This window comes from Scyliorhinus torazame, chromosome 4 (assembly GCF_047496885.1).
Source record: "Scyliorhinus torazame isolate Kashiwa2021f chromosome 4, sScyTor2.1, whole genome shotgun sequence".
NCBI lineage: Eukaryota > Metazoa > Chordata > Chondrichthyes > Carcharhiniformes > Scyliorhinidae > Scyliorhinus > Scyliorhinus torazame.
The window spans coordinates 294,170,690-294,185,399 of NC_092710.1; positions in this window are offsets into that span (position 1 = coordinate 294,170,690).

Genomic DNA, 14,710 nt, shown 5'->3' on the forward strand with positions numbered 1-14,710 from the left:
AAAACAACCCAAGCCTATCCAACTTAAATGTTCCATCCCAGGAAACATCCTGGTGAATCATCTCTGCACTCCCTCCAGTGCAATCACATCCTTCCTATAATGTGGCGACCAGAATTGCACACAGCACTCCAGCTGTGGCCTCACCACAGTTCTATACAGCTCCAGCATGACCTCCCTGCTTTTGTAATCTATGCCCCGATTGATAAAAGCGAGTGTCCCGTTGCTTTTTTCACCACCCTATTAACCTGCCCTCCTGCCTTCAGAGACTATGGACAAACAGGACAAGGTGCCTGGCCCAGAACAGGACCAGTGAATAATAATTCTTGACACTTCCAAAATGTAAAGAATTTGGCAAATACAGAAGCACGCAGAATGTTGGGATATACAACCTGGTTTGTTCGGCTACAACCATTATGTTAAGCTTTACGGTGCATGGGTCACTTGACGTAATGTGTTCACTTTTGGTCATCACATCACTTGAAGAATGCACACAAGTTGCAGAGGATGCAGAGAAGAACAAGAAGGATCCCAAACACAAAATAGATGTACAAGGAAAGATTTGTTAAACTTACATTCCACATTCTGGAGAAATGGTGGCTTTGTGGGAAAAGCTTCCATGACATTAACACCAAACAGAAAATGTTTCAAAGCAAGTCTCGCTAGGTGGAGCAGGAGGCAAGATTAATTAAGAGTACGTTTCAAAGAGGTATTCGGAAGAACTTTATTCAGAGTGATTTATGTTTAGAATATCTGCCAACAAGGGGGGGGCACAGTGGCGTAGTGGTTAGCACTGCTGCCTCACAGCGCTGAGGACCCGGGTTTGATCCCAGCCCCGCGTCAGTGTCAGTATGGAGTTTGCACATTCTCCCCGTGTTTGCATGGGTCTCTCCCCCACAACCCAAAGATGTGCAGGGTAGGTAGATTGGCCAGGTTAAATTGCCCCTTAATTGGAAAAAAAAGAATTGGGTACTCTAAATTTTTTTTTTTTTTTTTAAATAAAAAAAATATCTGCCAACTAGGAGAGGAAATTCAAAGTTAATGATGCCATTCAAAACGAAGTTGGGGAGTTGGATACTGGAGTATCGCAGTTCCATGGACAGAATTGTCTTTTTTCATCCATGCCTGTTTTTATGTGCATGAAGGGTCATTTTAAAAGGCTGCAACATGAGATCTTCGGAAGGAACTTACATTGTCACGTTGATGTCTCTGTGAGCAAACGCTCTGCATGATGTAACATAGGAGGTGTTGGGCGCAGTGGTAGCTCTGCTACCTATGGACTAGAATCTCTGGGTTTGAGACGAACGCCAGGAATCACTGGCCACGCAAGGAGCGTACAAAGCAGTTCAACAGGCTGATAATCAGCTCAGAAATCCTTTCACCACTTCCCTCACTATTCTGCAAAAGGCTATAAAAATAATAAATTGACATCATTCACAATAATAAATTGACAACATGACATAATTTTGTGCGTCACAGAAGCACAGTCGTTAGCACACAGTGCCAGGAACCCGGGTTATATTCCCCGCTTGGGTCACTGTCTGTGCGGAGTCTGCACTTTCTCCCTGTGTTTGTGTGGGTTTCCTCCGGGTGCTCCAGTTTCTTCCCACAAGTCCTGAAAGACGTGTTAGGTGAATTGTACATTCTGAATTCACCCTCTGTGTAACCGAACAGGCGCTGGAATGTGGTGACTAGCGGCTTTTCACAGTAACCTCATTGAAAGCCTACTTGTGACACTAATAAAGATTATCAAGTCACACAGACTGTTGAGTTCCCTTCAGCTAGGGAAGAGCTGTAAGAGCATGCCCACCTATTCGTTCATGGGACATGGGCATTTTATTGCTCATCCTTAATTACCCTTGAGGGGAAAGTTAAGAGTCAATCACGTTACTGTGGATCTGGAGTCACATTTAGGCCATACCAGATAGGGACAGCAGATTTAGTGAACCAGGTGGGCTTTTACAATCGACAATGATTTCATGGTCATCATTTTTATTTTATTGAATTCAAATTTTACCATCTGCAGTGGTGGGATTTGAACCTGGGTCCCCAGAGCATTCCTCTGGGTCTCTGGTTTACTAGCCCAGTGACAATACCACTACACCACCACCTCCCATGTTTTTTGTTGGAACGTTTGGATATATGGAACCTCTCGGATCAGGTCTCCTCTATAATAACAACTGCCAACATCTCCACTCGCCATCACCATACCTCCCCCCACTCCCAAATTCTCCCGCAATGATCATGCTGGGGGTTACCATTGAGCAGAACTGAACTTCTCATATAAATACTGTGGCTACAAAAGCAGGTCATGCGCTAGAAAAGGCATAAATCAGATGGAATAATCTCCACTTGCCTGGATGAGTGGAGCTCCATCAACACTCGAGAAGCTCGACACCATCCAGGACAAAGCAGCCCCCTTGATTGGCACCTCAACCACCACTTTAAACACTCACTTCCTCCACCACTGGTACACAGTGGCAGCAGTGGGCACCATCTACAGGATGGTTTGCAGCTACCCGCTAAGGCTCTTTCAACTGCACTTTCACAACCTGCGGCCTCTACCATCCAGAAGTCCAAGAACAGCAGTTACATGGGAACACCACTACCTGCAAGTTCTCCTCCAAGTCACCCACCACCCCGACTTGGAAATATATCGCCGTTCCTGTACTATCGCTGGGACAAAATTCTGGAACTCCCTCTCTAACAGCATGGTGGGTGTACCTACACCTCGGGGACTGCAGCAGTTCAAGAAGGCAGCTCACCACCACCTTCTCAAGGGCAACTGGAAATAAATGCTAACCTAACCAGCGATGCCCACATTCTGTGAATGAACAAGTAAGAGGTAGGTTTTAGTTCATAATGAATTAAGTTCCATTTTGGGGGTAAGAGGCCGGATAGCCTCTTCTGAGGTGCGAGGATGCATTAACTCCGCAACAAGTCCCTCCTTCTCTCCCTCAGTGGCCCTGTAATCATTGGGATTGGAGCCTGTGAACCTACTTTGCAGTCTACTCCATCAGCCCACCTATGAACTAGGTTTATCAAGATAAACCTTATTGGTGTTTTAAAGCTTTATTCTATACATTTTTGATAAATGGAGTAACTTTTACTTATTTAATATTTTTATGGAAAGCCTGGAGTTGGGGATTTTGATTTAATAGTTAATTCCATTTCTAACCTCTTCACATGTCACAGACTAACAGCTAGTGTTCAATTAAAGTAGGAAATTGGAGCCGCTGTCATGGATAGAGAAAATCATCGACATTTGTACTATATGTTTAACATCTGTACACATTTGAAAGCAATTTAACTCCATAATTTAAATTTTGAGTCTGCTGCTTAAATCCAGTAAACACCATCTGTAAAGCATTGCAGTTTGTAATGTTTTCAATCAATTTATTCAGAGTATTAAATCAGAAATTTTACAGCAAAATATGTTTCATGTTTCTATCCAGTCAAACACTAAAGTTTTTAATGTAAGACCTGGATTCTCCATTTCAGTGCTCAGAAATTACCTTCCGCAACTGAGCAAGTACAGGGAATACCATCTGTGAAACAGAAGTGGTGTTTTCAGTCATTAACACCTTCAGGTTAGAACAACAGTAAATTTTCATTAAAAATATTTTTCTGTTTGACATTTTTACTCAATTAGACTTTACCCAAGTTTAATAAAACACATACGCCCTTTAGATGCCATCCATCAGATTTCACTTACAAATTGATATTCAGTTGCCTCTGATAAAGTTTGTGTCAAATTTGAAGAATAATAGTATTATTCATTTATTTTTAAATTTAGGATGTTTAAACTCTGGGAGAATGTAAATTTTAAGGCCCCGACCTTATGGGTTCCTTCCTGGATTTCGAAGAATGCAGCAGATTGTCAGCTATCCCGCATTGTCCTCGAGTCTCCAGGAATTAAACATTAAACTCATGGACATTCCTGCCAGCACTTCAGGAGAAAAATCATAAGGTTCTAGAATTTTTGGCTAGAATAAGGTCTAGAATTTGTGCCTTCTTGTTGCTTTCCTTTGAACACTTTTGTTTACTCTTTATAAAATATTGGAGGTGAAGGAAAGGTAAGGCTGTTACACTGGACAGGGCAGCGGGGTTTAATGGAATTAGGTCTGCAGGAATTTGTTCAACACAGAGTTTGCAACCTTACCTACACCATAAACACATAAGAGCATAAGGAGTAGATCAGTTAGCCCAATGAGACTGTTTCACCATTCAGTACAATCATTGTTGACCTGATTGCGGCTTTAACTCCATTTTCCTGCCTTTGCCCCATAACCTTGAGGCCCAAGTTGTTTTGCCAGAAAGAAGGTGAAAGTTGTTCAACTTAGCAACAATGGCAACAGCACCTTTGTTCACAGTGGTTAGTGTCCCAAATCACTAAAAAGTGTTGAGAATGTCAAATTTTAAAGCTATCCTTTAAACTGGTCATTTACTTTCAAGATAAGAGAGTGCTGTAGATTATAGGGTAGCTAATCAGGACTTTTATCTAGATACAAGGCCCATGTGATTCGCATTGTCATGGAGACGGGCTTTGTGAGTGGAAGGTTACTAAAATATTCCTGAAACTCCTAGGCCTGGGTTTTACAGCTCCGCCCACCCAGTAGGATATTTTAAACTGGTCATTTACTTTGAAGATAAGAGAGTGCTGTAGATTATGGGGTAGCTAATCAGGACTTTTAACTGGATACAAGGCCCATGTGATTCACTTTGCCATGGAGACGGGCTTTGTGAGTGGAAGGTTACTAAAATATTCCTCAAACTCCTAGGCCTGGGTTTTACAGCTCCTCCCACCCAGCAGGATATTACGGTCCCACTGAAGTAAGCAGCACTTTTAATGGCCCACTGCCACGTTGTTCGGAGACATGCCATGATGGGGTCACAAATCCTAGCCATAGAGGTCATCTGCCGGAGACCAGGAGATAGGGAGAACCTAGAAACCAAAGGTCTCAATGGTTCTCCACGCAGCAATGTGCTTAGATTGAAAAATTCATGAGTATTTGAAACGAGGCTGGAAGATTCACCTAGACTGCCCTCGAGGGAGAAAATCTTAGCGTGAAGGGGTTAAAAGGTATCAGGCTGGGAAGAGAAAGGAACGGAAGTAAAACCCTTGAGGCTAGGAACCACTTTCTGGGAAATTTGAATCATTGCTTAAGGTAAAGTTTAAAGTATATCTGTGCATGAGGCGGTACGGTGGCACTGCTGCCACACAGCGTCAGGGTCAAAGGTTCAATTCCAGCCTTGGGCGACTGTGTGGAGTTTACAAGTTCTCCCCGGGTCTACGTAGGTTTCCTCCGGGTGCTCCGGTTTCTCCCACAGTCCAAAGATGTGCAGGCTACGTGGATTGGCCATGATAAATTGTCCCCCAATGTCCAAAGATGTGTAGGTGGGATTATTGGGATAGGGTGGGGAGTGGACCTAGGTAAGGTGTTCTTTCACAGGGTCGGTGCAGACTCGATGGGCAGAATGGCCTCATTCTGCCCTGTAGGGATTCTATGAAACTGATCTTTCAGTTGTGTTTAAAGTGAAATCGGAAAATTCCGTTCTGTTGCTTAAAGTACAAGTTCTTCACAAAAAATAGTCTATATGGCTTTTAGTCTGGTGCAGTATGACTTAAAGTATGAAATCTTGTTTTATTGCCTTTCAGTCGCCAAACTAAAGTTTACATTTATTTTTTTGAAATTATTTGTCCCTGTGGGGATTGTAAGAGTTTCAATAAGATCATCTCTCATTTTTGATTCTTCTGAACTCGAATGATTATAGGCATCTACATCTGGGGGAGAGCATGCAAGCTACTTGTAAATGTACTCCAGAAGTATTCACACCAATAGCAAGGACCATATGGCATTTTTAGTCAGATAATCAAATCAAACACTTCTGGCATCCATTATTTTTCCTAGTGCAGTCCTAGGGCCTTTACCAGGTTCACAGCAGACTTCATCCTAACACTCAGCTTCGTGAACGCACCATGGGCCTAACAGAGCACTATTTGGCAGAGGACTGAAAGTCAACAATGTAAGATTCCCGATAATTTCCAACGTTGTTTTCCACAAGAAGACAAATAGCTACGTCACTCTTCATCTGATCACAGGACACTTTTCATCTTCATGGTCTTACCTGTTGACAAGCGGGGCAGTTAAATCTAAATTGTCTGCTCACCTTCTCTTTCCTTACTTGAGTCTTTGGTGTAGAGATTGTGATTATGCCAAATGTAATGTTCACATTCAACTTGACTATTCCCAATAGAACCCTGAAAAAGCTCAGTGGTATGCTATCGGCAAGGTCTTACACCCGGAATTCCTTTTGCTGCTTTTGACAGTTAATCCCTTTACATTCACTTTAAAGAGAACGAGCACAGTCATCATTAAATGAGAATTACCTGTGCGTCTGTACCAATTACCCTGGTAATAGTGAAAAAAATTTAACTGGCTAGAGTCAGGAGGAAATAGAAAAGACAAAAAACGTGTCTGAACATCAACGGTGTTAGGATTTTGGGATGGGTGTAAATGCTGAAGCTATAACTCACGTTTCAATCCCACCTTCCAGTTGTTTTATGTAGGGATATAGCAACACAAGTAGACCCTTTAACCAGTACCACCATTCAATTAGGTCATGGCTGATCCACACCTCGCCTCTATTTACCTGTATCTGCTCCTTGATAACCTTGCGTACCAAAGATCTACTGATCTCAGTCTCAAATATTCCAACTGATTCAGCCTTTTCTTTCGGCTACACCGGGAGGGGGAGGGGGGGGGGGGGGGGGGGTTGGTCCGGAAATTTCAGATTTCTACTACCTTCTCTGTGTCAAGTTGTGTTTCCTGATTTCACCACTGAATGGACTTCCGCTAGATTTAAGATTATGCTCTCTTGTTCTGGATTCCCTCACTGAAGAAAACAATTTCTCCATATCTAACCCAACAAATCCATTCCTCATTTTAAGCCTATTAATAATAATAATGGCTTATTGTCACAAGTAGGCTTCAATGAAGTTACTGTGAAAAGCCCCTAGTCGCCACATTCCAGCGCCTGTTCGGGGAGGCTGGTATGGGAATTGAACCCCCACTGCTGCTTTGTTCTGCATTAGATGCCAGATATTTAGCCCAGTGTGCTAAACCAGCCCCATAGATCATTCCTCAAGGGAATACAAGCCAAATATTTTACAACCTTTCCTCACAATTTAGTCCGTTAAAATCTCTTTCACTGTTAATTTTAATTTTATTGTTTTTTTTTGTTCAAATGAATAGTACTGTTGTGAAATTTCTGTTGCCGCAGCGTAAGCCTCTTGGCCAGGTCAGTATTGCAAATGAGAATTGGTTCTCGATCGATTTACCTGGCTAAATAAAGGTTAAACAAAAGCCCTAACATTATTCTGATGATACTGCAATGGTCCCTCATACAAAGTCTTTTCTGGGTTTCGGAACCTAAAACTGAACACTAACCAAGGCTGAAAGCACTGAAACATCACTTCTGTATTCCAATCCCCTGAGGTAAAGGCCACCACCTGTTTCATTCCCCATGCAAGGTCTTGTGTAATGGGAGTGGAGGGGCAGGAAATTGGAGATGAAACTTACTCCCACTGGGCTCCTCTGGAAAAGGCTCCAGTTAAGTCTCCTGTACAACCACCCTAAGCGTTAGTGCATGACATCGGTGTGCTGCCAAATTAAGTTGTACATGGGTCCAACAATGCTGCATTCAAATCGCAATGGATCCAAAAGGAGAATAGTTACTCTTCTGGTATCGGGTTGCACCAGGAAGGGAGCAGATGGAAATTTGCTCAAACTTAAGTATCTATAAATATTTGGAAATCTCTAGTAGTTTTTTAAATAATCTTTATTGTCACAAGTAGACTTACATTAACACTGCAATGAAGTTACTGTGTCGAAATTTTCTGTTGCTAATCACTTTCCGATATAGTGGGACCTTCCTCTTTGCTGCATGTCATGTCATCTGGTTTTGCATGAAGATTATTTCCAGTAGGCACAGAAGCCATTCAGCCTCTCCAGCCCATTCTGTACCTCAAATCAACTCTTTGAAAGGTAAGCTCCACAACAGTGCCTGCTGAAAAGTTCTGTACTTCTGAGAAAGTGACCTCAGTAATGCTTTGAACACCTATTGCCTACAACCAAAAACATCTGAGGGCAGATTTACTCCATGGAAATATTTTCTGGGACACCCAGAATGTTATGGTCTGCCTCAACCTGATAACATTCCTTTTACCTGGTGGAGGAAGGACTCCGAGATCACATCTAATTGACACACTTAAACACAGAGCCAAAGGGGAGAACATGGAGAATTATTTAATAGGTTACATAAGCCTGAATTAATACAACAGTCAAAAGAGGTTTGTGATGTGTAATGAGGCAGATTTAATAAGTAATCTCAGAGTAAAAGCTTACCTCACAAACTGTGACCATAACATGGTAGAATTTAGTATTTCAGTGTGAGAGTGAGAAACTTAGGTCAGAAACAACTCTGTTACACTTAAAATCAGGGTAATTACAAAGGAATGAGGGCAGAGTTGGCTGGAGTGGACCGGGAAAGGAGGTGAACAGAAAAAATGGGTGACCAGCAATGGCAGAACTTTATCAAGATAGTTCACGACTCACAACAAAGATATATCCCCGTGAGGAAGAAGGATTCTTGGAAGGGGATAAATCAATCATGGTTAACCAAGGAAGCTAAGGATAGTATTAAGCTGAAAGAAAAAATACAATGTGGCAAAGATTAGTGGTAAGACAGAGGATTGGGAAAGTTTTTAAAACCACCAAAAGATGACCAAAAAAAATAAAGAGGAAGAAGATAAACTATGAGGGTAAACTTGCAAGCAATGTAAAAACAGAGAATATGAGCTTCTTTAAATATATAAAAAGGAAGAAGGAAGAAAGAGGCCAAAGTGAATATAAGGCTTAGAGAACGATACTGTAGACATAATAATGGGGACCAGGAAATGGCAGAGGAGTTAAATAAATACTTTGTGCCAGTCGTCACAATGGAAGACACAAATAATATTCCTAAACTACTAGAAAAATCAAGGGGCAAGGGGGGTTGGGAGGAAATAAATACAATAACACTAGGAAATATGTAATAGGGAAAATAATTCGGCTGAAGTCCAGTGGGTCCCCTGGGCCTGATGGGTTGCATCCCAGGATATTAAAGGATGATAATGGATGCACTGCTAGTAATCTTCCAAGAATCCTTAAATTCCGGAAAAGCCCCAGAGGACTGGAAAACTGCCAACGCAACATCCTTGTTGAAAAAGGGGAGGGACCATGCCTGACAAATGTATTAGAATTCTTTGAGGTGTTAATGAGCAGGAAAGTTGAAGGGGAGCCGGCAGATATTAAGTACTCAAGATTTCCAAAAAGCATTTGATAAGGTACCACACAAAAGGTTAGATAGTTAGATAAAAGGTTAGATAATTATATAAGAGCCCTTGGTGTTGGGGGTACTATATTATTATAAAAAAAGGATTGGCTAACTGATAGAAAACAGAGGGCGCGATCCAATGCCCATGCTGCGCAGAAAAGCAGCTCGCCGCGGAGCAGTGCGGGCGATAAAAGCCGGGAGACCTCCCTCCTGGGATCTACCCAGCTCGCAACGCCTTACAAGATCCAAAACGATCTCGTGAAACGTTACGATGTAAATCCCACTCATTGTGAGCGGGATCACTTTTGGGAAATCTGCATATTAGAGCAAGACAGCTAATCTGACTCTAATGTGCAGATTCCCGAGGTACCTGAGGATTTGGGTTTGTTGGGGGTGGACGTGCGGGACTCTCCCATAGTGTGTACGGGCTGGCGGGGTGGGGGGAGGGGGAGGTCGGGATTGTTTCGGGGGCCTCGGAGATCGGGACACCATTTTTGCTGCACTGGAGAGTTCCAGTGAGCGGAGCTCTCCACTGTACACAACGGGGCTATTTGCGGTCTCGGCAGTGTGTTCCCCATTCAGACCCCTTATACAACGCGAGTCACGCTGATTAGCCATGTGTTTCTCGACACTGCGAGCGACGGGAAACACGCGGCTAAAACTGCTCACTATGAGACTTTGTTCTCTTTTGGGAGAATCGCGGGCAGAGAGTTGGGATAAGAGGGGCATTTTCAGGATGGCAACTAGTGGAGTGCCACAGGGATCCATGCTGGGCCCAAAATTATTTACAGTATATATTAATGAATTGGACGAGGGAAATGAATGAACTATTTCCAAGTTTGCAGATGACACAAAGATAGTTGGGAAGGCAAATGGTGAGAATAACACAAAGAGTCTACAGAGGGATATAGACAGGTTGTGAGTGGACAAAAAGTTGGCAAATGTAATATAATGCAGGAAAATGTGAAACTATTCACTTTGATAGGAAGAATAGAGATGATTATCATTTAAATAGAGAAGGATTTGTGGGTTCCTTGTGCATAAATCACAAAAACTAACATGCAAGTTCAACGGGTAATAGGGAAAGCAAATGGAAGTTGGCCTTTATTTCAAAGGGAATGGGGTATAAAAATCGGCAAGTCCTGCAAAAGCTATACAAGGTACCAGTTAGAGCACATCTGGAGTACTGCAAACAGGGGAGGGGACACAGAGTGTTAATGCAATAAGAATACAGCATGTTGCATTTCAAGGGAGTAAGGAGAGGCTGGATGGCCTCCACTTTAATGCTAAGAGTATCATAAGTAAGACAGATGAGTTAGGCACGTGTATTGATGTTGTTGCCATCACAGAGACATGGTTGAGGGAGGCAGCTGAACATTACAGGGAAGAGGATCTTTAGGCAGGACAGGGGAGGGTGTAAAAGAGGAGGTGGTGTTGCATTATTAATTCAGGAGTCTGCTACTGCAGGAAGGAGGGACGATGTCTTGAAAGGGTCCTCTACTGAGGCTTAGCGGCAGGTCCGAAGATTGGACAGAAGATAAAAAACAGCAAAGAATGGTTAAAAAGATGAGGGAGACATTAAAATACGAAAAGAAAGCTAGCTAGAAATATAACAACAGATAGTAAGAGTTTCTACAGGTGTTTCAAAAGGAAAAGACTGTCTAGAGTGCTAGTCCTCGAGAGAGTGTCTGGGGAATTCATAGTGGAAAATAAGGAAATAGCAGATGAATTGAACAAATATTTTGTGTCTGCCTTCACTGCATAAGACACAAAATTACACTCCAAAATAAATGTAAATCAAGCGCGAAAAGAGAGAAACATAAAACGATTAAAATCACCAAGAAAGCGTACTGAGAAAAATATTGGAACTAAAAGTTGACAAGTCCCCAGGTCCAGATGGACTTCATCCAAGGGTCTGAAAAGAAATGGCGCTGAGATGGTAGATACATTGGTTTTAATTTTCCAAAGTTCCCTGGATTCTGGAATGATCCCATCAGAATGGAACAATAGTAAATGTGACTCCTCTATTTATGAAGGGAGAGTGACAGAAAGCAGGAAGCTACAGGCTGGTTAGCTTTTTAAAAAACTGCATCAATGGAATGTGGGCTTCGCTGGCTTGGCCAGCATTTATTGCCCACTCCCAATTACCCTCAACAAGGTGATCATGAGCTGCCTTCTTGAACTGCTGCAGTCCATGTGAGGTACACCCACAGATCTGTTAGGAAGAATTACAGGATTTTGACATCCCCACTTCTGACCTTATGATGGAAAGTCATTTATGAAGCAGCTGAAGTTGGTTGGGCCTAGAACACTCCCCTGAGGAACTCCTGCAATTGGATTGATTGGATTTGTTTATTGTCACGTGTACCGAGGTACAGTGAAAAGTTGGAACTGAGATGATTTACCTCCAATAACCACAACCATCTTCCGTTGTGCTAGGTATGACTCCACCCAGCGGAGAGTTGTCCCTGATTCCAATTGACCCCAGTTTTTCTTCGTCTTGTTTATGTCACACTTGGTCAAATGCTGCCGAGATGTCAAGGCGGCATGGTGGCTCAGCGGTTAGCACTGTTGCCTCACAGCACCAGGGACCCGGGTTCAATTCAGCCTTGGGTGACTGTGTGGAGTTTGCATGTTCTCCCTGTGAATGCATGGGTGCTTCTGTTTCCTCCCACAAATCAAAGGTGTGCAGGTTAGATGGATTGGCTATGCCAAATTGCCCCTTAGTGTCCAGGGCTGTGCAGATTAGGTGGCGGTTATGGGGTTACAGGGATAGGATAAGGGAGTGGCCCGAGGCAGGGTACTCTTTCAGAGGGTCGGTGCAGACTGAACAGGCTGAATGGCCTCCTTCTGCACTGCAGGGATTTTGTGAGTTGATTGGCAGTCACTCTCCCCTCTGGCGTTCAGCTCTCTTGTCCACGTTTGATCCAAGGCTGTAAAGAGCTTAATATCTGTCGTAGAGAAATGGCTGGAATCTATTATTAAGGTGGTTATAATAAGTGTTATGACAGCCACACTTATCTGCTCGTCAGGAGCAAGGGTCGGGTACTCAAAATCCCGGCAGTCTTCGGAGTTTCCGCGCATGTGTACCCTGGGAGTGGAATGCACATGTACACAGCTGCATCTTTAAGTTCTTGGGGCGAAGGCCCCAGGTCAGATGAACAGGAGCAGAGCACCATGCAAGTGTCCAGGGCAGGGGGCAGGGAGAGGTCCAAAAATGTAGTCCCAGGTAAGGGACAGAGTCAAGTCCCAGGTAATTTAAGGGAAAAAGGAGAGAAGAGAAACAGGCTCCAAACAGAAAAAAGGATGTGAGGATGTTACTTGGGTGGCACGGTAGCACAGTGGGTAGCACCATTGCTGCACAGCGCCAGGGTCCCAGGTTCGATTCCAGGCTTGGGTCACTGTCTGTGTGGAGTCTGCACGTTCTCCCAGTGTCTGCGTGGGTTTCCTGCGGATGCTCCGGTTTCCTCCCCACAAGTCCTGAAAGATGTGCTGTTAGGTGAATTGGACATTCTGAATTCTCCCTCAGTGTACCCGAACAGGTGCTGGAGTGTGGCGACTAGGGGCTTTTCAGAGTAACTTCATTGCAGTGTTAATGTAAGCCTACTTGTGACAATAAAGATTATAAAGATTATTATTATAGTAACAGACTGCAAGTGAAGTGGGCTTGAAAGAAGTCCTGTTAATCGAAGAGGGTTCAGGCGAGGCTCTGAAGATCCAAGAACATAGAACATAGAACAATACAGCGCAGTACAGGCCCTTCGGCCCACGATGTTGCACCGAAACAAAAGCCATCCAACCTACACTATGCCATTATCATCCATATGTTTATCCAATAAACTTTTAAATGCCCTCAATGTTGGCGAGTTCACCACTGTAGCAGGTAGGGCATTCCACGGCCCACGGCCTCACAAGAAGGCAGCTGAAGGTTGCGGACTCCATGCTGCAGGCCATTGGTGAAAAGATAGCCCTTTGAAGTAGTCGTATTCTGCTTAGCGCAGCTGAAGAGCTGAAATTGGACTTGTGAGTTGGTGCTGGGTGTAGACTCAGGAATCGACGGGAATGAAATCTCTGATGGAAATTGAAACCCCGAGAGGTGGGCTGTCGTTGATGCTGTCCGAGTTGGAGTGACGTTTGTAGAGAAATCCCAAACTAGATCTTACTAATAATGTGGGGGTCTGGCCTAGGATCATTACACAGGGCACTTAGTAAATTTCAGTCAGAATCATTATAGTTTTGTGAAAGGGAAATTGGGTTTGACTAATTTATTAGTGTTTTTTGAGAAAGTAAGAAAAAACCTGGATGAAGGTTTGGTGTACTTGGATTTCCAGAAGGCATTTGACAAGGTGCCGCATTAATGGTTACTACGCAAAATAAGAGCCCATGGTGTAGTGGTAAAATATTAGGATGGCTAGAGGATTGGTTAGCCAATAGGGAATAGAGAGTAGGCATAAATGAGTGATTTTCGCTGGCAAGATGTAATGAGTGGAGTGCCACAGGGATCAGTGCTGGGCCTCAATTATTTACAATCTCTCAATGACTTGGATGAAGGGACCAAATGTGTGGTTGCTAAATTTGCTGACAACACAAAGATAGTTAGGAAAGTAACTTGTCAAGGGGACATAAGAAGCCTGCAAAGGGATTTAGATAGGTTAAGTGAGCGGGCAAAAAATTAGCAGATGGATTATAATGTGGGAAAATGTGAACATGTCTACTTTGGAATAGAAAAGCAGCATATTATTTAAATGAAGAGAGATTGCAGAGTTATGCGGTACAGAGGGATCTATCTGCATGTTCTGGTGCATGAATCATAAAATGTTAGTATGCAGATACAGCAAGTGATTGGGAAAGCAAATGAAAAGTTGTTGTTTATTGCAAGGGGAATGGAATATAAAAGTAGGGAATTGGCAAGACGACATCGCGAGTACTGGGTAAAGCTTTGGTTTCCTTATTTAAGAAAGGAAATTGTATTAGATACAGTGCAGAGAAGGTTCACTTGATAGATTCCTGGGATGAAGGGGTTATCTCATGAAAAACAGTTGGATAGGTTGGGCCTGTATCCATTGGGGTTTAGAACATTGAGAGACGATCTTATCGAAATGTAAAAGATCCTGAGGGAACCCGTCAGAGTGGATGCTGGAAGTATACTTCCCCTTTGTGGGAGAGGCGAAAAGGAGGGAACATCATTTAAAAATAAGGGGTCTCCCATTTAAGATTGAGATGAAGAGAACGTTTTTCTCTCAGAGGGCGTGCAACTCTTCTCCAGAGAGCAGTGGAGTCAGGATCATTGAATATTTTTAAGGCAGAGTGAGACAGATTCTTCACGAACAAGGCA